The 18,802-nt window shown below is 31.9% G+C and overlaps 1 protein-coding gene across 4 annotated transcripts in view; it reads left to right on the forward strand.

Moving 5' to 3' along the window:
* The window catches only part of LOC119601620 (sodium/potassium-transporting ATPase subunit alpha), a 113,745-nt gene that overhangs the window by 44,942 nt on the left and 50,001 nt on the right, over window positions 1-18,802 (forward strand). The gene's annotated exons all lie outside the window — the stretch shown is intronic.

Below are 18,802 nucleotides of genomic sequence, written 5' to 3' on the forward strand. Positions count from 1 at the left end.
TTTTATAATAATGTTTAAATGTAGACATTAAGAAAACTAATAATTAATTAATAGTTGTAGCTAATTATAGTAAGAATATAAATTAAAAATTAAGTCAGAACAGGAAAGAGATGTTTAAGTTGGAAATAAATATAATTATAATCTTCTTATAAATCTAAAGTATTAGTCATCTAGCTACAAAGAGAAAAAAAACTCAATTTTCATTTGATTTACAAGTATGAAGTAATAAAAATCTAACGTCTACTTGTTTATCTAATTGTCTTTGTCTGTCTGTCTTGTCTGTCTTTTTCCGTCTCTATTTTGTTGCTTTTTATTAAGCATAAATATTTATGTAAAGACGACTACCAACCATATCATTGTTATTGATCGTGTTTAATCCAGAAAATACTAGAATATTACAAAATTTACTTTTGATTACATGAACTTAATTGTATTTATCAAATTTGTTTGGAAAATATTAGTAATGAAAATGTTTGTTGTTCACTTAAATACCTAGTGAGCATGATTTAAACACATGACCCTGGTATAAATAACATTTAACTAAAACTGGTCCCTTCTAAAGAAAACAAAAATTTATGGATTTCTCTCTATTTGAATCTTATTAATAATGATCATCAAGTAGATATGTTGTTAAATTTGTCAACAATGTTTTTCTCCATTTACAATGGAAAATATTTATTTATAAACATTGAAAAAAGAGCCTTTGTTTACTATTTTGTTTATTTATTTGAAGAATTATTTAAGAGAATCAAATTTATTTAATCATTTGCAGCAACTTTTTTTATATAAAAGAGCATGAATTTTATGCCACTTCAGTTTATTATACAAATTTTCTAATTTTATGGGCTAAACTCTGGAAAACCGAGTTTAGTTAAACTCGCTTTATGAGAGTTTAAGTGATCTTTGTACTATTTATACCCTACACCACTTTAGTGGGGAGGAATAATATATCTTATTGAATTGCATCCATATTTCCCTTAACGACACATTAGCCCATAGAGATCCGATATATTTATCTCGACTGATTAATATCTCTAACTAGTCTTGGGGTCAAAGGACGAGATCTGAATGATTATCCGATGATTATCCATAGCTATAACCTTTCTCGTAATAAAACTTTAACCGATTAAAAGCCAAAGCATTGATCTCATTCTCCCTGTAAATAAAATAACAACTATACTCGATATTTGAAATACCCAATCGCACCCCGAAGATAAAAAAGCAGACTTTTAAAGAACCAGGACAGACTGAGTATACCCTTAATGGAAACAAAAACTACATCACGGAGCATACTTACTTAGTGCAATCCAAATAAATATTTAGAGCATTTTAAGCTTAAAAACCTTAAACTGTGATTCAATTTAACTTTCTAAGTTATTGAGTCACTGATGTCAAAAAAGCGTCAGTATTTTATTTATTTTATAGATCTATTTTAATATTATACAAATATTTAAAATTTGCTGACTAAACTCTCAAAAACTAAGTTTAACTAAACCAGCTTAAATCGAGTTTAACTAATCTTAACAATATTTTTTAAATTATAATTAAATTTTATTGAAAAATTTATTAATTTAAAAATTTTTCTTCAACCAATTAATTAAAAAAATGCATATTACAGAACTACGAAAATTTAGTTCTACTAAACTTCTTTAAAATTCTTATATTAAGGGTTTAAATCTGTTAAACTCTTAGAACTGTAGTTTTAATTAACAAAAATCTAAATAAATTCTCAATTATTTAGCTTTTTATATATTTTTTTAAACTTATATTAAATAAATTTTCTAATTTTGCCGGCTAAACTCTTAAAAACTAAGTTTAGCTAAACTAGCTTAATAAGAGTTTAAGTCAACTTTATTCAACTTCTATTTAGCTTGGTTTACTTTTATATCTAAATTTCTTTACTTTGAGCCATACGTTTTTTATATTTTCTAATTTAAATGGTTAAACTGTCAAAAACCTAGTTTAACTAAACTAGCTTAATGGAAGTTTAACTAAACTTTTGGGTATATTTGAATTGTAAATTTATTTCTTATTCTAAATCAACATGAATTTATAAAATTTTTTTACGAATTCATAAGTTTACAATAAAATAATTATCCTAAATGACAACACATCTAAATATTTAACCTATTACCTCATAGATAATACTAACAATATTTTTTTAGTTAATAATTTTGAAATTTTAACAAAAAATTACAAAAAAAAGATGTTTTCTTCAAGTGTCTGCAGTATTTCTTCATTTACTTTGATTAAACTTTTATTCTAGAATATTTCCTTGATCTGTTCATTATTTTCTTAAATTTTTGTAGTCTGACTGTCTTTGTACTTAAGAAAGGCAAGGCAAATAAAAAAAAAAAAACGACAAATTATTAATGTAGGTGTATGTAGATTGAAAATTGTTGTCTACGGCCTGGGACAGAGTAAATGAATGACATCAAAAGTCATCATCAGCAAAGAACATCATCATCATCAACTAAAAGTATCTAAAAACATTATTAGCACAAAACAAATTTAACTATTTTTATTTCATTTGTTATAATTTTAATTTTTTTCAATGGAATTATTTAGATACACGAGCGTTTTGTGTTGGTTACATTTAAATACCGGACAAGAAAGTTTATTATTATTATTATTAAAAAAACTAATAGTAATATAAAGAATAAAAAATTAAATAACTATAAAAACTTAATAAATTAGAAAAAATATACAACAACAAAAAAGTGTTCAAGTAATAAGCTGCTGATTTCGAAATTTAAGTGTAAGTGTGTGAATACTAAAGTGAGCCCGGAAAATCTCAATTGTCGTGAGTTTTCAATTTACGACAAAAAAAAAAAAAAGATATAATAAATATGTATATAATAACAAGCGTAAAAAGAAGAAAGAGGCAGACAGCCAGACTTACACTTTGTAACGACTTTAGACATTAGTTTAACTAACTGACTGACTTACTAACTAGCAGCATACTAATCTTTCTTATAATTCAATGCTACTTCTATGGATTTTAAGCGCAATTCATAGTTTTCTAGGTTTTCTAAATCATAATCATTTCGTAAGTTATTTAAGCGGCAAAGAGATTGTGATAGAAAACAAAAACTCAAGCAATTCAATCCAATATAAATCTTTTTGTAGACATTTTAGAATTTCACACTTTAAATAAGCGCAATAAATTCTAATCATAAATATACGTTCGTTAGACTTAAACCTTGTGATGTGCAAAGTGCATTTTCATTCACACTTGTGATTCTCACAGTGAGATTCAAAAACAACAGCAACAACAACGAGAAAAAAACAACACATAAATAAATGAAATCTTATTACAATTATTAACTAAAAGTCCCGCCACTTATTGCAATGTCCTCTAAGAGTGTAAAGGTAAAACTTGTACATAGAGATAGACATGCATGCAGTTGTGTTTCCATGAATTTCTATGAGGTTTGAATTCATCCATTTAACTACTAATAAGTACATTAGTTAAATATTGTAAATTTAAAGAATTACAAGTTTAGAAATACTACAAAAACAATGCTGTTTTAATTTAAAACATACATAGAAAGTAATTAAAATTATAAAATTTTCTTAAAGAATTCATGGGATTTGGTTATTTAGTTAAAAAGTCCTGGTGCTACCTAGACTTACAGATCCTATTGCTCAGACTGTCTAATATTTTCTTTCCACCTTCCTTCCAAAGTACTCCAGATTTGCCTTTCTTAATCAGCTATTTTTAAAAAAGGAAATCTGTTCTATATGCCAGTTGTGGGAGTTGGTATTCAACCTATTACTCTTTTCTCAGTGCCTCTTTAACCAGTTTTATCTGATTTGACAAGCTAAATATTGCCACGCCCTTGCTTCAGCTCCGTTGCATCCGATGTTGATAGAATACATGTTCTTAGGCGGGATCAAAGTAGGAAAGTTGAAAATTTACAGGATTTAATCTAGAAACCTTGCTTCGAAACGTCCAAGGTTACTGTATTAAAGCTATATGTATGTTATTTGACTTATCCGGGAAGCTTGGAGTGGATACTGATGCAGGACCAACAATAGTACCCACTTTGGTGTTCTTATGAAGTCTTTTTAATTGGCACCTTCCCTATTTTAGAAAGGACAGATGCGTTGTTTTCTGTCGAGTCAATCATAACTTCATCGCTTTTAATTATTGACACCTCATTAGCTGACTCCTCGTTACTTATAGTGGCTAATGATGCTGTGGTCACATTCTTAAGAATTTCGCTGTCCTTGTAGGGACTTGTTGCAACAGACATTCTAATAGTGGCGAAATAAGAACTACCTATGTTCTTAGCAAGTTAGTCTTCCTCATGTTCCTCATTCCTGTGAAATACATTCATTAGCCAATTTACTGCCCCATCCTGTAGACAAGAAGTTCTTAATGTCAACATGTGCCTTGAAGGCCTAATTTCACAGTGGTAATTTTTCAACCACAGTGTCATATTTTTTGACGACTCACTACCGCCCCTTTGTGTATCTTTAATGTCGGTGGCAATGGTTCTGCCAGTCCATGTACTCCAGTCCATGCTCAAGAACACGAACTATCTAATCTCGGACCATTGTTGCTCCGTTGCTTAACTAACAACCACGCAATGTTGAGTTGGCAACAGCACCTAGAAACGTAAATGATAGACACTAATCCATCAAATAAGTCTAGGACTTGTTCTAACTCACAGAAAACAAACTGTGGTAAATCTGGTATGAACAGAGTAAACCCTGAACATACCCGGAAGGAAGGAAAATTCAATGGTATCAATCCAGCACACTTCTCAAATGGGTAAGGTTCGCATACCCCTACATCCATCCCGTATCATATCGCTCTTAACACCAACTCATTTTCAACGCTTAGTACCACTTTAATCCCTCTTCTGGATATCTGTTATCTGGACAAGAGCACCGAACTTATCCAGAATTATAGACTTTACCGTGCATCGGTCTTTTAACCATCCTGCTAATTCGCTTTTAAACCACGGCCACCACGTGCACTCCGAAGGTACCTCTCCAATAACCGGGACAAGACAACGTCCGAAACTCTGCCCCTTGGGCCAGCGGTTCCCGTGGTACCAGATTATATGGTTTTCTGTTTTGACCCCATGTCAAATCAAACCAAGGAAAGGCCGAGGATACATTTGATCATTACCAGTTTATAGTCTTGGCAGAACACTACTGTATAAAATTTTTGGTCCGCGAGAAATACAAGATTCCTTGCTGGTGGACAATCTGCCCTTCCTCAACTGAAGTGAAAGAATAGCTGGGAGAAGAACCCCTATCCGCCACCCGGGGACGCGTCGTTAGGAGAAGTTGCGAATTCCCGAGAGTCAACCTAACCTAACTCTTTAAACTGTAGTTTAACAAAACACTCTTAATGCAAGTGTATTTAAACTTTAAATTTGTTTATAGTTTATTCTTTTCTTATTTTACCTGAATATACTTTTTTCCTATTACTTCTGCGGTACATACTCAATTCTGAAGTCATTCATTATCCTTGCTAACGCAATTTTTAACTTCAGAGTCCCTATGAGAAAATGTCAATCGTTATCTATTTGGAATTCCCAACTAGTCATGAGTAATATCCTTTATTTTCTTTATTTATTTCATTAGTTTTTTTGGTAATTAACATTTTCGTTTATGATGTCATATGTGAAAAATAATTCCCTCCCAACCTTTCCGCTACCCTCACTGACTCTCTATTAAAATCGTTTGTTAATTGGTCTACAAAAACACAAAAATACTCTTCGTTTAATCTCAGCAGGTGTATTAAACCAATGTACAAGTATTGATCGAAAGTTTATGTATGCGGTTTTGTATCTATGTGGGTTTGACGTGTGATTTCCAATTAGATTTTTCCTTTTTTTCTGTTTTCAACTTTGATATTGTGTTGTAAATGTGTGTATGACTCAATATTTATTTAGTTTGTGGCATTGATGTTCTAGGTATCAATATAGCAGGGTTGGAAATTAGGCTTAAAAAATGGAAATTTTAAATGTTTATCGCCTCTTATTTCAAAGTACACTTTATGTAAAGTAAACTTTTTTGTTTAAATCCTAGTTTAACTAAACTAGCTTAATTGAAGTTTAACTAAATTATGTTTTATTTTTGAGTAGTTTATTCGTATTACAACAATATTAACAGAATATTTTTTGCAATTGAGCAATTTTAACCAATTTTTTCTTTATAATATAATTTAATTTATAATTTTGCAGCAAATTTTTAAGGTGCTTTTATAACCAGACCTGTTTTTATACATATATGTTGTAGTTGCTTTAGTTTTTTGTTATTTTGTGATTTGTTTTTGTTCTTTTAGTAGTTTTTTTTCCATTTCGGATATAAATTGATAATTAATTAAATGTAGGTTAGGCTGTTTGGTCTAGGGGTAATAGACATTAACGTTAACATCATATGATTGATTTTATTTTATTTATTTTTCTATTGTTTTTATTTATTATTATTTTTTTTTCACTAAAATAAACATTCAGCAATAGAGTGTTAGGAAATGACTTGACAATAGTGACAAAGTCAATTTTGGAAAAAAGCTAAAGAAAATAAATGGGTTTTCAAAGACATGTTGATAGTGTTATTGGGCCAATTGAAGTTATCAAGTATTGCTTAGCAAATATTTTGCTAAAATAACTACAAATTTATTATAATTATTATAAATGGCATATTTTGGAAATTTTTTTACAAAATCACGTATTTTTCACAAATAGTTTTTATCTTCTCCTTACTGCAATAATTTTTTATTCTAAGTGTCGCTTGCATTTAAAGTCATTATTGTTACAAGTTTGTTGAATTTTTTTGTCATATAATTTCTTTTTTATTTTTATTACATGATTTTGTTTCTAGGTCATTTATTTTTCTTTAGTTTTTTTTTGTTGTTGCTCGTTATAATATTGTTGTAGTTTCCTTATTTTTTATGGACTTTGTATTGTCATCTAAAAGCAAAACTTTGGAATTTGCCAAAACAATGTAATTTATTTGTTCAACTGCTCTTTTTTAGTGCTTTTTATGTGCAGTCAGTGTTTTTGAGTTGTAAGACTGAAAATAAATGTTCAAAATTATACTTTTTGTTGCCAATTTAGAGACAAACAACCAAACAAATACATAAAAGCCAAATTAAAAGGCGTTTCCCATAAGACTGTGTCGAGGTTGATAGGTATGATATCGAGCCAACAGAAATTTTTTGTACTCAGCGTTGATGGTGATGATGGTTCCTCGTTGGCAGCACATTTCCTCAAATGAAGATCAATTTCCGAACGCTTTGAATTTTACTAGTCTAAATCACAGCTTGAGTTCCAAGATCTGTTGCATCTTGTACTCATTCTTAAATTCTATTAGTTAAATTCTTTAAATATTAGAAGAATTGTCGTCTTTGAACTCTGCCTTTCCAATCGCCAAAGGATTAGCCGTTCTTTTAACGTATTTGTCAACCGACGAGTTAAAGAATCAACTTTGAAGAACCGATAACTCCATACAGATTTGACAGACGTCACAAAAAGAAAGATCTGATTGTACGATTATCGATAACGATTTGATCTTGCTAGATTTTATTGTAACGTTTTTTATTAGAACTGGCTGAGCTTGATGATTATTTCTTTAGGTCTGATGTGCGATTATCGATTCGGATTCCCATAAGGGCGGTCCGGTCCAGCTGAAATTTGTTATCAAGGAACTGAAATTCTTTGCTTTTAGGGTAATATTTAGTCGTCGATAGCATAGTTCCAAAAATTGAGGTCCTTTTCCGTATGCTTTCAATTTTATATGTTAAAGAAACGGACTTGAGTTTCACGATAAAACGTCTATTGTGCATATCATAAAACAATATGCATCCTGTTGAGATGGCAACAGCACCGAGAACTTCCCTGAAGTAAAAGGTGTACTAAATCAGTACTAGTCTCCTGTCGGGCAGAGGAGTCTTTCCCGGTCTTCACCAAACACATCAGTTCTATACTCAGACCATAAAGAACGATCTACGGAATGACGGGCAACTACCAAGTGTCAACCTGAAAATTCTCCAACCTATACTGGCGCCCTACTATGCGAAGATTAAGAGATACTCAACGGGTTCAGGAATCCAGCATAAGTTGTTCTGTCTCATCACCCAGTGACATTCGGCAACAGTACCAAAGAGAGAATCCAGACATATTTGGCATTTGGATGTATCAGTCCTGGAACCAACATTCTCTCCCCGCGAATTTGGGTATAAACCACAGCCACTGCGTGGATCCAGAATGACCCTCAACCAACTGTCCAGTCCTGCGGGCAATTGGCCACCAGATTATATGGTACTCTGGTTAGACCCCATGTCAAATCATTCCAAGGAAAGGCCGAGGATACATTTTATCATTACAGTTTATGGTCTCGGCAGACTAACACCAAGATGGAGATTTCACCAAGGTAACATGCCCTCGGGGGGACTTCCACGATAAGTTGGATCTTGTACTTTACCCCAACTCTTATTAGTTAAAAAAGCAATTCCTTTGCTTCGATTCTTGCGAATTTGATTACCACGAGTTAAAAAATCAACAGAACGGTCATTACAGCGAGCGCCTCCAGTTCCCACCAGTCAACATCAATTTCTGAAAATTATTAAGTTTCTATCAAAACGAATGTCTAACTATTATACTTAAAAAAGAGGCATTAATTGCATGAGTTTTATTCCCGCAATCGAACGATGATCTCAAAGTCAAGATAATCCTGGTCGAAGCTTTCTTTTTTTTCAGATATATTCCTCAGAGTCTTTGATACCTCGTACGCTTCTTATTTTCTTACGTTTTCGTCGACGAAACTAACTAAACTGATCAGAACACCTATAAAAGATCAGTTTTATAATTTTCCTCAATCTCCGGGCGAGTGGGAACAGGAAAAATTGCCTCACTCGCGATAGAATCGAAACAATTTATTCTATTCCAACATCGTCTCGCATTTAGGGGAAACCCTTTTGTAAAGTACTTAGTTACATAAGAAAAAAAGTTATTTGGCCATTCCATTTTTCTTCTTGAAAGTACTTAATCCTCATTGTAACCTAAATACATACAAACAATGTTGGGTGTTTCCTCCAACATCAAAGTCATTTGTATGAATGTATTTTCTTCCTTTCTGTAAAAATTTTCTTCAAAATTACACTACAACTACTACAGAATGTATAACAACTACTATGTACTTGCTATTTCTTACATTAAAACTTGTAATACACACAAGAAATTCAGTAGGCAGCTACAAATTTGCAAGGATGATAAAAGTCATCGAAAATAATAAATTTCGAAAATTTTGGAAACCTCCGGTAGGGTGGTTGGGAGTGTTCTAGTCTGGCAGTCTGCAGTTCGTTGGTTAGATTGCCACTCTGGTAATGGTGTGCATAACAGCACCGGTAACGTACATACATACTTCTTTCAAACTAACTAACTACTAATCTTAGAAACTATGTCTTAAGGATTATATAAGCATACCTTGATACTATCCAAGATGCTATCCAAACAAAGCGTTTCTGTCAAAATGTAAAAATTAATTTTCTCCCTAAAATTTTGCATCAGTTTAATGACAATTTATTTCGTTTCTTATAGTTTTGGCATGACTTTAACTACGTTTGACATTAGTATTTTTAAGATATAATTTTCATTACTTTAGTTATTCTGGCTTTCAACTTTGTTATTTGTTAGATTAGGTAACATTTTTTCAGACATTTAGAAAGAATTTGCTACTTACCATCTCCACCACTAACGACTACACTCTCAGCTCTCACTATTTTCCCCCCAGTACTACAGTAGTTTCCAAACAATAATGTTTAACTTGTGCTACAACTTCTAACAATATTGATTTTTCATGTAAATTTTAACATTTACAATGTCTGTTTTTTTTCTCCTCCAACAATATTTTCAACAAATTGTTCTACAACTGTTCGATTGGTTGTCTAGAGCAGCAGCAAACATTTGTAATTGTCATTGTGTCTTTATTTTTTTTCCTCTAACAATGACTTTTTATTCATTGTATAACATTTTTTGTATCTGTTTATTTTTTATTAAAAATGTATTCAAGAAACTTTTTAGTTGTTTTCTTAATACTTAGCAGCACAACAACAGAAAAATGTCACCAACATGTAATTGAAGACACGCATATTGTTGTTGATGACTGTCTTATTATACAAAGTAGTTTTCTGCAATAATAAAGAATGTGAGCACTTTGTGGTGATAACAAAAAAGTTTTCGTAAATTCTTTACATTACAGTTGTCGGGGAGATTAATTAGATTAAGTTAAACAAAATCTTTTTAATGAAATTTATGTTTACGTTATATTCTGTTTGCATTACTTGGAAATAGTTTTATTATGAGTCTCGATTCCCTATAAACAGCAGTTTTTCAGATACAAAGCGAAAGTATGAGTCTTATTTAGTTTAAAATGGTGTCAAAGGAGGCTTTACCTTGCAATAGCAGCAATCGGTCCCGTATTCCATCTTTTTCGGTAGCAAAATTTCCTTTTTGAAGCTAAATCTTGTTCCTCGTTATAGTAATCTGTTCCGCTGTATCATCTTTCTCAAGAAATAAGAATTCCCAAATACACTGGCCAAGTGAGCACCGGTAAAACGGAGTTTTGTTTTAATTGTTTAATGTTCCTACCGCAGAACTAAGCCGAGCACGTTATAAACCTTTTAAAACATTTCAGTTCAATGAACGACATACATACCCACTTATTGCGTTTTTCTTTTGGATGGTTGCGCAAACCATTCAAAGCTAATGTAGTACTATTTAGAATCACATTATTCTGTACTGCTCTATTCTTCCCCCCGTGGGTATGTTATCTTGGTGAATCTTCCCCCATCTTGGAGTTATTGCAATCCGGACTATAAACTGGTGATGATTAAATACTTATATCCTCGGTCTTTCCTTGGAATGATTTGACATGTGGTCGAAACAGAGTACCACAAGAATCGGTAACCCACAGGGAAGAGTTTCGGACTTTGTCTTGCCCCGGTTATTGAAGAGGTCACTAGGGGTCCATGTGGTTTCTGTGTTTAAACACAAAGAAGGGAAGAGAATGTTGGTTAAAAGAATGATACACGGTAAAGTCTTTAATTCTGGATAAGTAAGTTGCTATTGCCGAGACAACAGATACCTCGCAGAGGAGTAACTGTGGGACTAAGCGTTGGAAATGAGTTGGTGTCAAGTATATATGATACGGGATGGGTGATGGATACCTAGAGTGTGTCGGATGATGTTCTCTATAAGTATGTCGAATGAATGAGAAGTGTGCTGGGTTGAATGGTGATGGATGTAAGGTATCTTGATAAGTGATGCCTTTGAATTATCCTCCCTTATCCTTGTTCAGGGTTTACTCTGTTCATACCAGATTAACCACAGTGTGTTCTCTGTGAGTAAGAACAAGTCCTCGACTTATTTGATGGATTCGTGTTTCGGTATACCAATAACGTCTCTAGGTGATGTTGCCGAACCAAGAGAGGCCATCCAATCTACGTTGTTGTAAACGGATGTTTTTGTATGTAGGAAGTTAAGTTAACGGGACAGCAATGATCAGGGATAATATAGCTCTAGGACTTGAGCAAAGTGCTTGAGCATGGACCAGCAGAACCATATACAAATATTGCATATACAACCATATAAAAAGATGCACAAAGGGTCGGTGGTGAGTCGTCTGATAAACAGGAGTTCACGTAAAGCACTTTGACATCTTGTACTTCTCAAATCTCTATATCTATCAAAGTCCTTAATGTTTAGGTCAGGGCTTTAACGCAGGCTATTGTAGTTATTAAAGCTGTGTCGCTAAATCTTGGTATAAGACTTTTGAAAACTTTGGCAATAGTCCTATCCGAAACCTTATTTCAATTGTCTATTAGTAAGAGCTGGTTATATACATATCTGCTAAGACATTTCAGTTCGGTGAACATCAGCATTTTTCGGATAAATTGAATTAGAGTTCTCGAGTAACGGATTACTGTTTAGAATCACGCAATCATTTTGAGCTCTTTAGTGTTAATGTTTATGGTTGTTAGTAGGTTATGTATAACAGCCTGAAATGATCCACATATATATATCGTCCAATTGAAACCTGGATTTAATCGCCTAAATCTATTTATGTCTGAAAAAATCCTCTTCAAATCTAGACGGACTAGCATTATGTATGCTTCATAACCCTCACAATCATAATGTCCGATTAGTTAACGAAACAGTTCGATCTGTTAAACAGTCCAGAAAGATATAAGCTATTCAAAATCTTACAAATTACCATAGAACTAGAGTCAAAATATTGTTGATTTCACAATTTAGTCTTGTAACCTCCTATTCCTATGATCCGTGAACGATAATTTTCAACCTGCAAGTGTGGATTGTTTATGACATGGGATCGAACCTGAAACACACAACATAGATCCTTAGCCTTATACATTTAAAAGTGGTGATACTTGGTTGTTCAGAACTGGAGAACAAGTATTAATAAATTACTGTATACATACAGATCGTTTAATTTGTAGTGCCCGGAATGATTAACCATATCCATTAAAAATAAATAATGCACTCTGAAAGTTCTCTTTATGTAGTTTTTAAGACTTTGGGTCCACATTGTTTTTAAATGGAAATTTCTGAAAGGGCCGCAAAAAAGACAAATTAAACTAATTTTGTGCCGTTTATAAGGTACTTTTTTGTTGATAGTCTTTCTAACTTCTAACCGAGAAGGAATTTTATAATGAGGACAAACATATGATAGAAATTTTAAATTTAAGGGACATTTTTAAAGGAACCAACTGGTTTCTATAGAAATGCGTACGTTTCACCCTTTATACTCCCCTTTTACTTGATTTCTTTAATTCCCTTTGTTTCGATTTATAAATTTTGTGTTTTTATCATAAGTGTTTTGTTATGTTACGTATAGTGTACCCAGGGCCAATATCTCCGTATTTAAAGTGTTCATTGTTACCACATTTAAACAAAAAGTACTTTTACGTGTACTTACAAACGTAAATCGCTAAAGCGTGTGAACAATGTTTATGTGTGTGTGTGTGTTTGTTGGCCTTAAATATTTATCAATTTAATTTGATATGAATTGAAATATATACATATATAAAAAAAATATAAAATCAAAACTTTAGATATGATTTGTGGAGAATATTGTATATATATATATTTTAGTACTATTGTGATTTTTATTTTATTTATTTATTTTTACAATGATTGACATCATTATTGACGCAGTGTGACGTCATATGGTGTTCGTCTGCTAACAAAAAAAAAAAAAAAAACATTTTCAAATTCAATCGATTTTCTATTTTTTACGCTTATCCCCCCCTTTTGTGGGCATGAGTATGTAACGTGAGTAATGTTTTTAGCAACATTCTAATTTAAACTTAGAAATTTGCAAAAAAAAAAAAGTTTAAAAATGCAACAAAACTAAAAATTAAAAAAAGGAATTAATTCGATTTATAAGTGTTTAACAATAAACTTAAGCGTTTTACAGTATTTTTCATGTAACAGAAAGAAAAATACATGTTTTAGAATTTCTTTTTTAGATTTTTCGCAAATGTGGTTTGACATACATTCGGAATTCCTTTACATAAGTAATATGTTCTTTTTCGGTTTTTTCTTTCAATAGATGTTTGGTATTTGTAAAAAAAAACAACATCATCCCTTAATCCTTTAGGAGAAATTAGCTCTCTCTTTTGCTTTTGTTTTTCTTCTTCTTGTAATTTAAGCGCCTGCGTTAGATTTTTCTGCCCCTTTTGGAATATGTACTTAAAAATTTTATTACTTGGGTATATCTACTTTTTTTCTCCATAGTGATTATTTTCTTTCGCCCCATGTTGAATGTTATCTAATCATAAATTTTTCCCTGTTCGTTTTGGTATTTTTTCCTTTGTGCCTCTTATATGATTTGAATATGATTTTCACCTGAAATGACTTTTCTTGTGGGGATTTCCTTTTACCGTTTCATTTTAATCTTTGGCTTTTTTTATGTTAAATCATTAGTTGCAGCCATTCATCCCTCATAAGCGTCAAGGTCAAAGAGTTTGTTTTTTCATCTTCCTTAAACTCATCAACTCTAGTTATTTCTTTTTTGGTTTTTCATATTAAGTTAATACTTGCCCTGGGCCAAATGATTTCCTTCTTTTAATATTTTCACAGCCCATTTTTTTTTTGATTCGTTGGGTTGACTTTGTGTTAAAAGAAATTAGACTTTTTATACACGTTTTTATTTTTTTTGTTAAACATTTAAATGCTTTATTGTTGAGGTACAAAAAAATATAAACAATTTATTTGTTATCGTTAACTAATATCTGTGAAAAAAAAGAAATGTTATACGCTGTATTACTTAATAAGTGGCGTCAGAAAAACACTCCTCCAAACTTATCAGCTTGAAATATAGATTTTATTGATTTGAATATGCTGATGTTTTTGAAGACGGAAAAATTTCCCAAAATATTATGAATATGACGTGGATTATTCATTTCCGTAGTAGTCGGTTAAAGAACAATATGATTATTTCAAAAAATTTCTTTTCAAATTTAATTCTGAATTTAAAACAAAGACATATTTTCACCATTACTATTCAGTTCTTTAATTATTTATCTTAAGCGGAACAATTTCCCCCATTATAGGTTATTTAAATTAAAACTCAAAGTTTTGGTATGTGAAATGTCTAAAAAAATATGAAAGTCGAGGGGGTATATGTGCCCATCTTTCACAAAAAGTTATAGGTATGAAAAATTATAGAAAAGCGGCCCAATTATGGTTTTTTAGAAACTTATCGGGATCTTGTAATACTGTCTGGGATAGTGCCACTAATTTCGAATGTTTTGAGCTAGAATACTCAACGAAATCCTTAAGTTATTAAGGATTTGAGGTTTAGGAAGTGTTTGCAAACTTGGTCTGGCATATACATATATCAAGAGGTTAGTGATCTCTTTCTCGGGAAGGTATACAAGTGGATAGATGATGATGGTTGATAACGTCTTATAGATCGCTTAGATATTAAGGGACTTGGTTCAGTTTTTAATAAAACTAATATGTAGCCCACAAATAGTCCTATAACTTATAACAAAATCATGTAATAGTAATCGAAATATTCTAACAATCTCCGAAGGGGGTCATCGATTTTAGAGCTAGTAAATACCTAAGATGCTTCTATCCATTGTAATGAAATCTCGACGTTCCCAGGACAATTGTATTTTGGCTCCGGAATGACCCGATTCCCAATCGGCGAATGATTGTCAGCTCAACAACAGTTGTTTCACCAAGAAGTTTTTTTTCCCCAGGGAAGAGCTTTTTACAACAGCGAAATTGTTACAGCACATCTCAAAGCCTCCCTGTTTCCATGGACTTGTAGCGCTTTATAGACATTGTGATTTCAAATCACAAATTCTTGGTGGTAAATGGTGAAATCAGTCGATCTTTGGTTATTGGTTTCTATCGATAGCTATGGTGTCACCAATGTCGTTTTCGAAGAACAACTTCGACCGAAATTTCGAAACTTTTTTTCCGATTGTCGCACATTTTTGTATATGTTCCCTTAGTAAACTCTCTATTCTTGCGAACAATTGGTCAATGAGAAGGATAAAATCTTGCAAGAGAGTTTCATCCATCTTTTGGTTGCCAAACTCAACTTAGTATCTGATCTCTTCTATAATTGATATATACATTCCGGTATAAACAGGATTGGGTGTTCTGGTGGATTGGAGTTTTTGATGTTTGCAGTTTTGGTATCTACACAGAGGGAAAAGGAAATATACACGCCTGGTACCAAATTGACACCAAAGAGTTTATAATTTTTCAATAACATCCGTTGTCAAAGTACATACATACATACGTACGACAACAGTATGTAATGTTGACAACGCAACGTTGCAACAATTCGTTGTCGAAATCAAAATTTTATACACATACGTTGTTTAAATGTTAACAAAAGTGGTAAGCTCACTATTGGCAACGGATTGTTTGTCAATCGTGAGCTTACCACGTTGGTTAACATTTAGTGTATAGTGTATAAAATTTAGGTTTCGGCAACAAATTGTTGTCAACATTACATAGTGTTGTCGTACGTATGTATATATTTTGACAACGGATGGTATTGAAAATTATAAACAGTTTGGTGTCAATTTGGTACCAGGCGTGTATATTTCCTTTTCCCTCTGTGTAGATAGAAAAACTGCAAACATTTTTCTTTTTCGATCTGTGTACTGCTATCGAATGTCGGTTGACATTGGATTCATTGTATTACTGATAATTTCCTCTTCTTTATTCGGGAAAGTATGTGACGCACCTTGACAATGACCTTTTGGTTCAGACTAGCTCAGATTGCCTCTTCTTGGTCGATGTAAATATTGGGATTGTTCTCATGTTGCCTGTCATATAATGGCAGGATATCGATTACTTAAACAAAGTGCTGGTTCATGATCCGGAAGAATTATGTTAAAATATCATTCCAGGGGGAGTGGAACACCGTCTCTAGTCATACCTTGTGGATGAAAAAAGCACTGTGAGATTAGTTTAACATAAAGTAATTTGGACTTTTGATCACATTGCGATATTTGGCGTATCACTACTTCAAAATCTAGTGATTTCTAAATTTTAGTAAGATTCTAAAATCCGTTTGGACTGTGGGTCCAAGGAAATTTTACAATTTTGTTTGTTTTCCAATAAAAACGTATGTAAATATATTTACATTTTATTCACTCACCGAACCCACTGTAAAAATCATTAACAACAACTACAAAACAAACAAAAAGTTATTTGCGCGCGCCAGATTTTCTCGCTAAAAGCACTTGTCACAGTGCCTTACATTTTCACAACAACAAGAAATCTGTAGTTCATATGTTTGTTGGTGTTACACATATATTTTTATGAGCTTCCTCTTCTTCCTCTTTCGGTAGAATTCTTTTTAAGCTCTCCAAGATTTAATACTCGCAATACTCTACTCTCCTCCAAAGAGTGTGTACCCTACTTTGTGCTCTATCGGAAACAATGTGAGCCACTGTAAATGTAAATTTTGTTATTGTTTTTTTTTTTCTTCATTTTATATTTACTCAATTTTAATAAAAAATCTATAATTTTCAAAAACAACAAATACGAACACCACAATTACATTTTCAAATGGAATTAAAAGAGAAGAGAAATATAAAATGTGGTGGGGTTTTTTTTCGTCGTCTTTGGGTTCTTTGAAATTTGCTTTGAACCAACAACAACTGCAAACTCAAGTAAAAAATATGTTTTGTATGAAATATATTATAAAACATTATGCATAAAATTTTTATTAAAAAATGCAAGTAAATTACTAAATTATTTCTAATAAATTGCTATTATTTTGCAATTTAAATTTTGTCAGTTGTTGAAAACATTTTAATTTTGTAGAAATTTCAATTTATAATTAAACAAATTTTAAGTAAAATTTAATTATTTTGTTATAATACGATTAGCAAGTATTATCATTGTCACTTCTAGTTAATTGTTTCAAAATTTATTTACCTTTTGTATAAATTTTTTATTTAATTTGTTTAATTTTTGTCTACAATTTATTTAATTTGTATAAAATTTTAAATATTTTGTATATTTTATGTAGTTGTTTCTATAAACATGTTTTAAGAGAATTTTATTACACATGATTGTGGTTTCTTTTAATAAATTTTTTAATTTATTTCTCAAATATTTAGTTTGTAATTAAAATTTGTCATTAAACTTTTAAACTCAGAAATCTATTAGAGATTGTATTAAGATGCTTTATTTGAATGTTTGAAATATTTGAAACAATTTGTAAAAATTATATATATTTCACTATGATTTTTGATAATCCATTAATTAATCATACGACACCTAGCACCCGTTCACTTCCATCCTTATACCCTCTGAACTGTTTTCCAAGATAAATTTTGATTTGGGGTTCTGGATACGAAGGCATTCGGAGAATTCAAATTTTTAACCCGATTTGAAAACGAATGTATCTAGGCTGATTTTGGTGACAAGATAGAGTTCAGATACTCAGTTTACTTAGTACTATCCGATCAGCGTTTTTGAGGGATATAACATTTGAAAAATCGTCTCTCCCTAAGACTTAGTAGACTGCTCCTTTCTTGTGGGTTATCCCTATAGGCTATCATACCCACCATTATTCCAAGTGACTGTATTGAATTGTTTCGCCAATTATTTTTTAATTCAGGCCTCGTGGCGTCGAACTGTTTTGCATTCATACTCCTTTCCTTTTATAGCAAGAACTTTCGTCCTTTTATTGTCGATAATACCCGAGTGGACTGGTATCTATATGATGCTGAGCTTAGCTTTATAAGGGTTAGCCAAAATATCTATTGTGATTCCCTTCAAAGAGTGAAGATTCAAAGACATAGAAACAAAAACACTACAAGAAAACGAGAAAGAAAGAAGAAGATAAGTAAAGAGGACAGATGAATGGAAACAGGTATATTCCCAAGCGACTACAACCTAGAAGATTGACTAAGTTAGTACCCTAAATAATAATGAAATGAGAGAGAACAACTATGTCCCCATATAAAGCCCAGTCAAAGAAGTGACTACCCTGCAGGAAATGGAACTAGTACCAAACTAGTATTTAACTAGTACCAAAATCACCAGTACTAGTTCCCAACTGTAAACTTTCCTATACCATCATAATGCTCAAATTAACATTGAGTGTGTTTGAAAAATTACTAGTACCATTAGTTCTAGACTTATACTAGTACACTTCGACCCAATTGGGTTCTTTAGAACCAGTTTGATACTAGTTCTAATATTCATAAAAAGTCGCCATAATTGGTGGTTTTGCTCTTTTGAAAGCCTCCTGCACAATTCCAAGTGAA

Source organism: Lucilia sericata, unplaced genomic scaffold (genome assembly GCF_015586225.1).
Source record: "Lucilia sericata isolate MDLA Ls3-8-SP2 unplaced genomic scaffold, ASM1558622v1 Contig000179F_arrow, whole genome shotgun sequence".
Lineage (NCBI taxonomy): Eukaryota > Metazoa > Arthropoda > Insecta > Diptera > Calliphoridae > Lucilia > Lucilia sericata.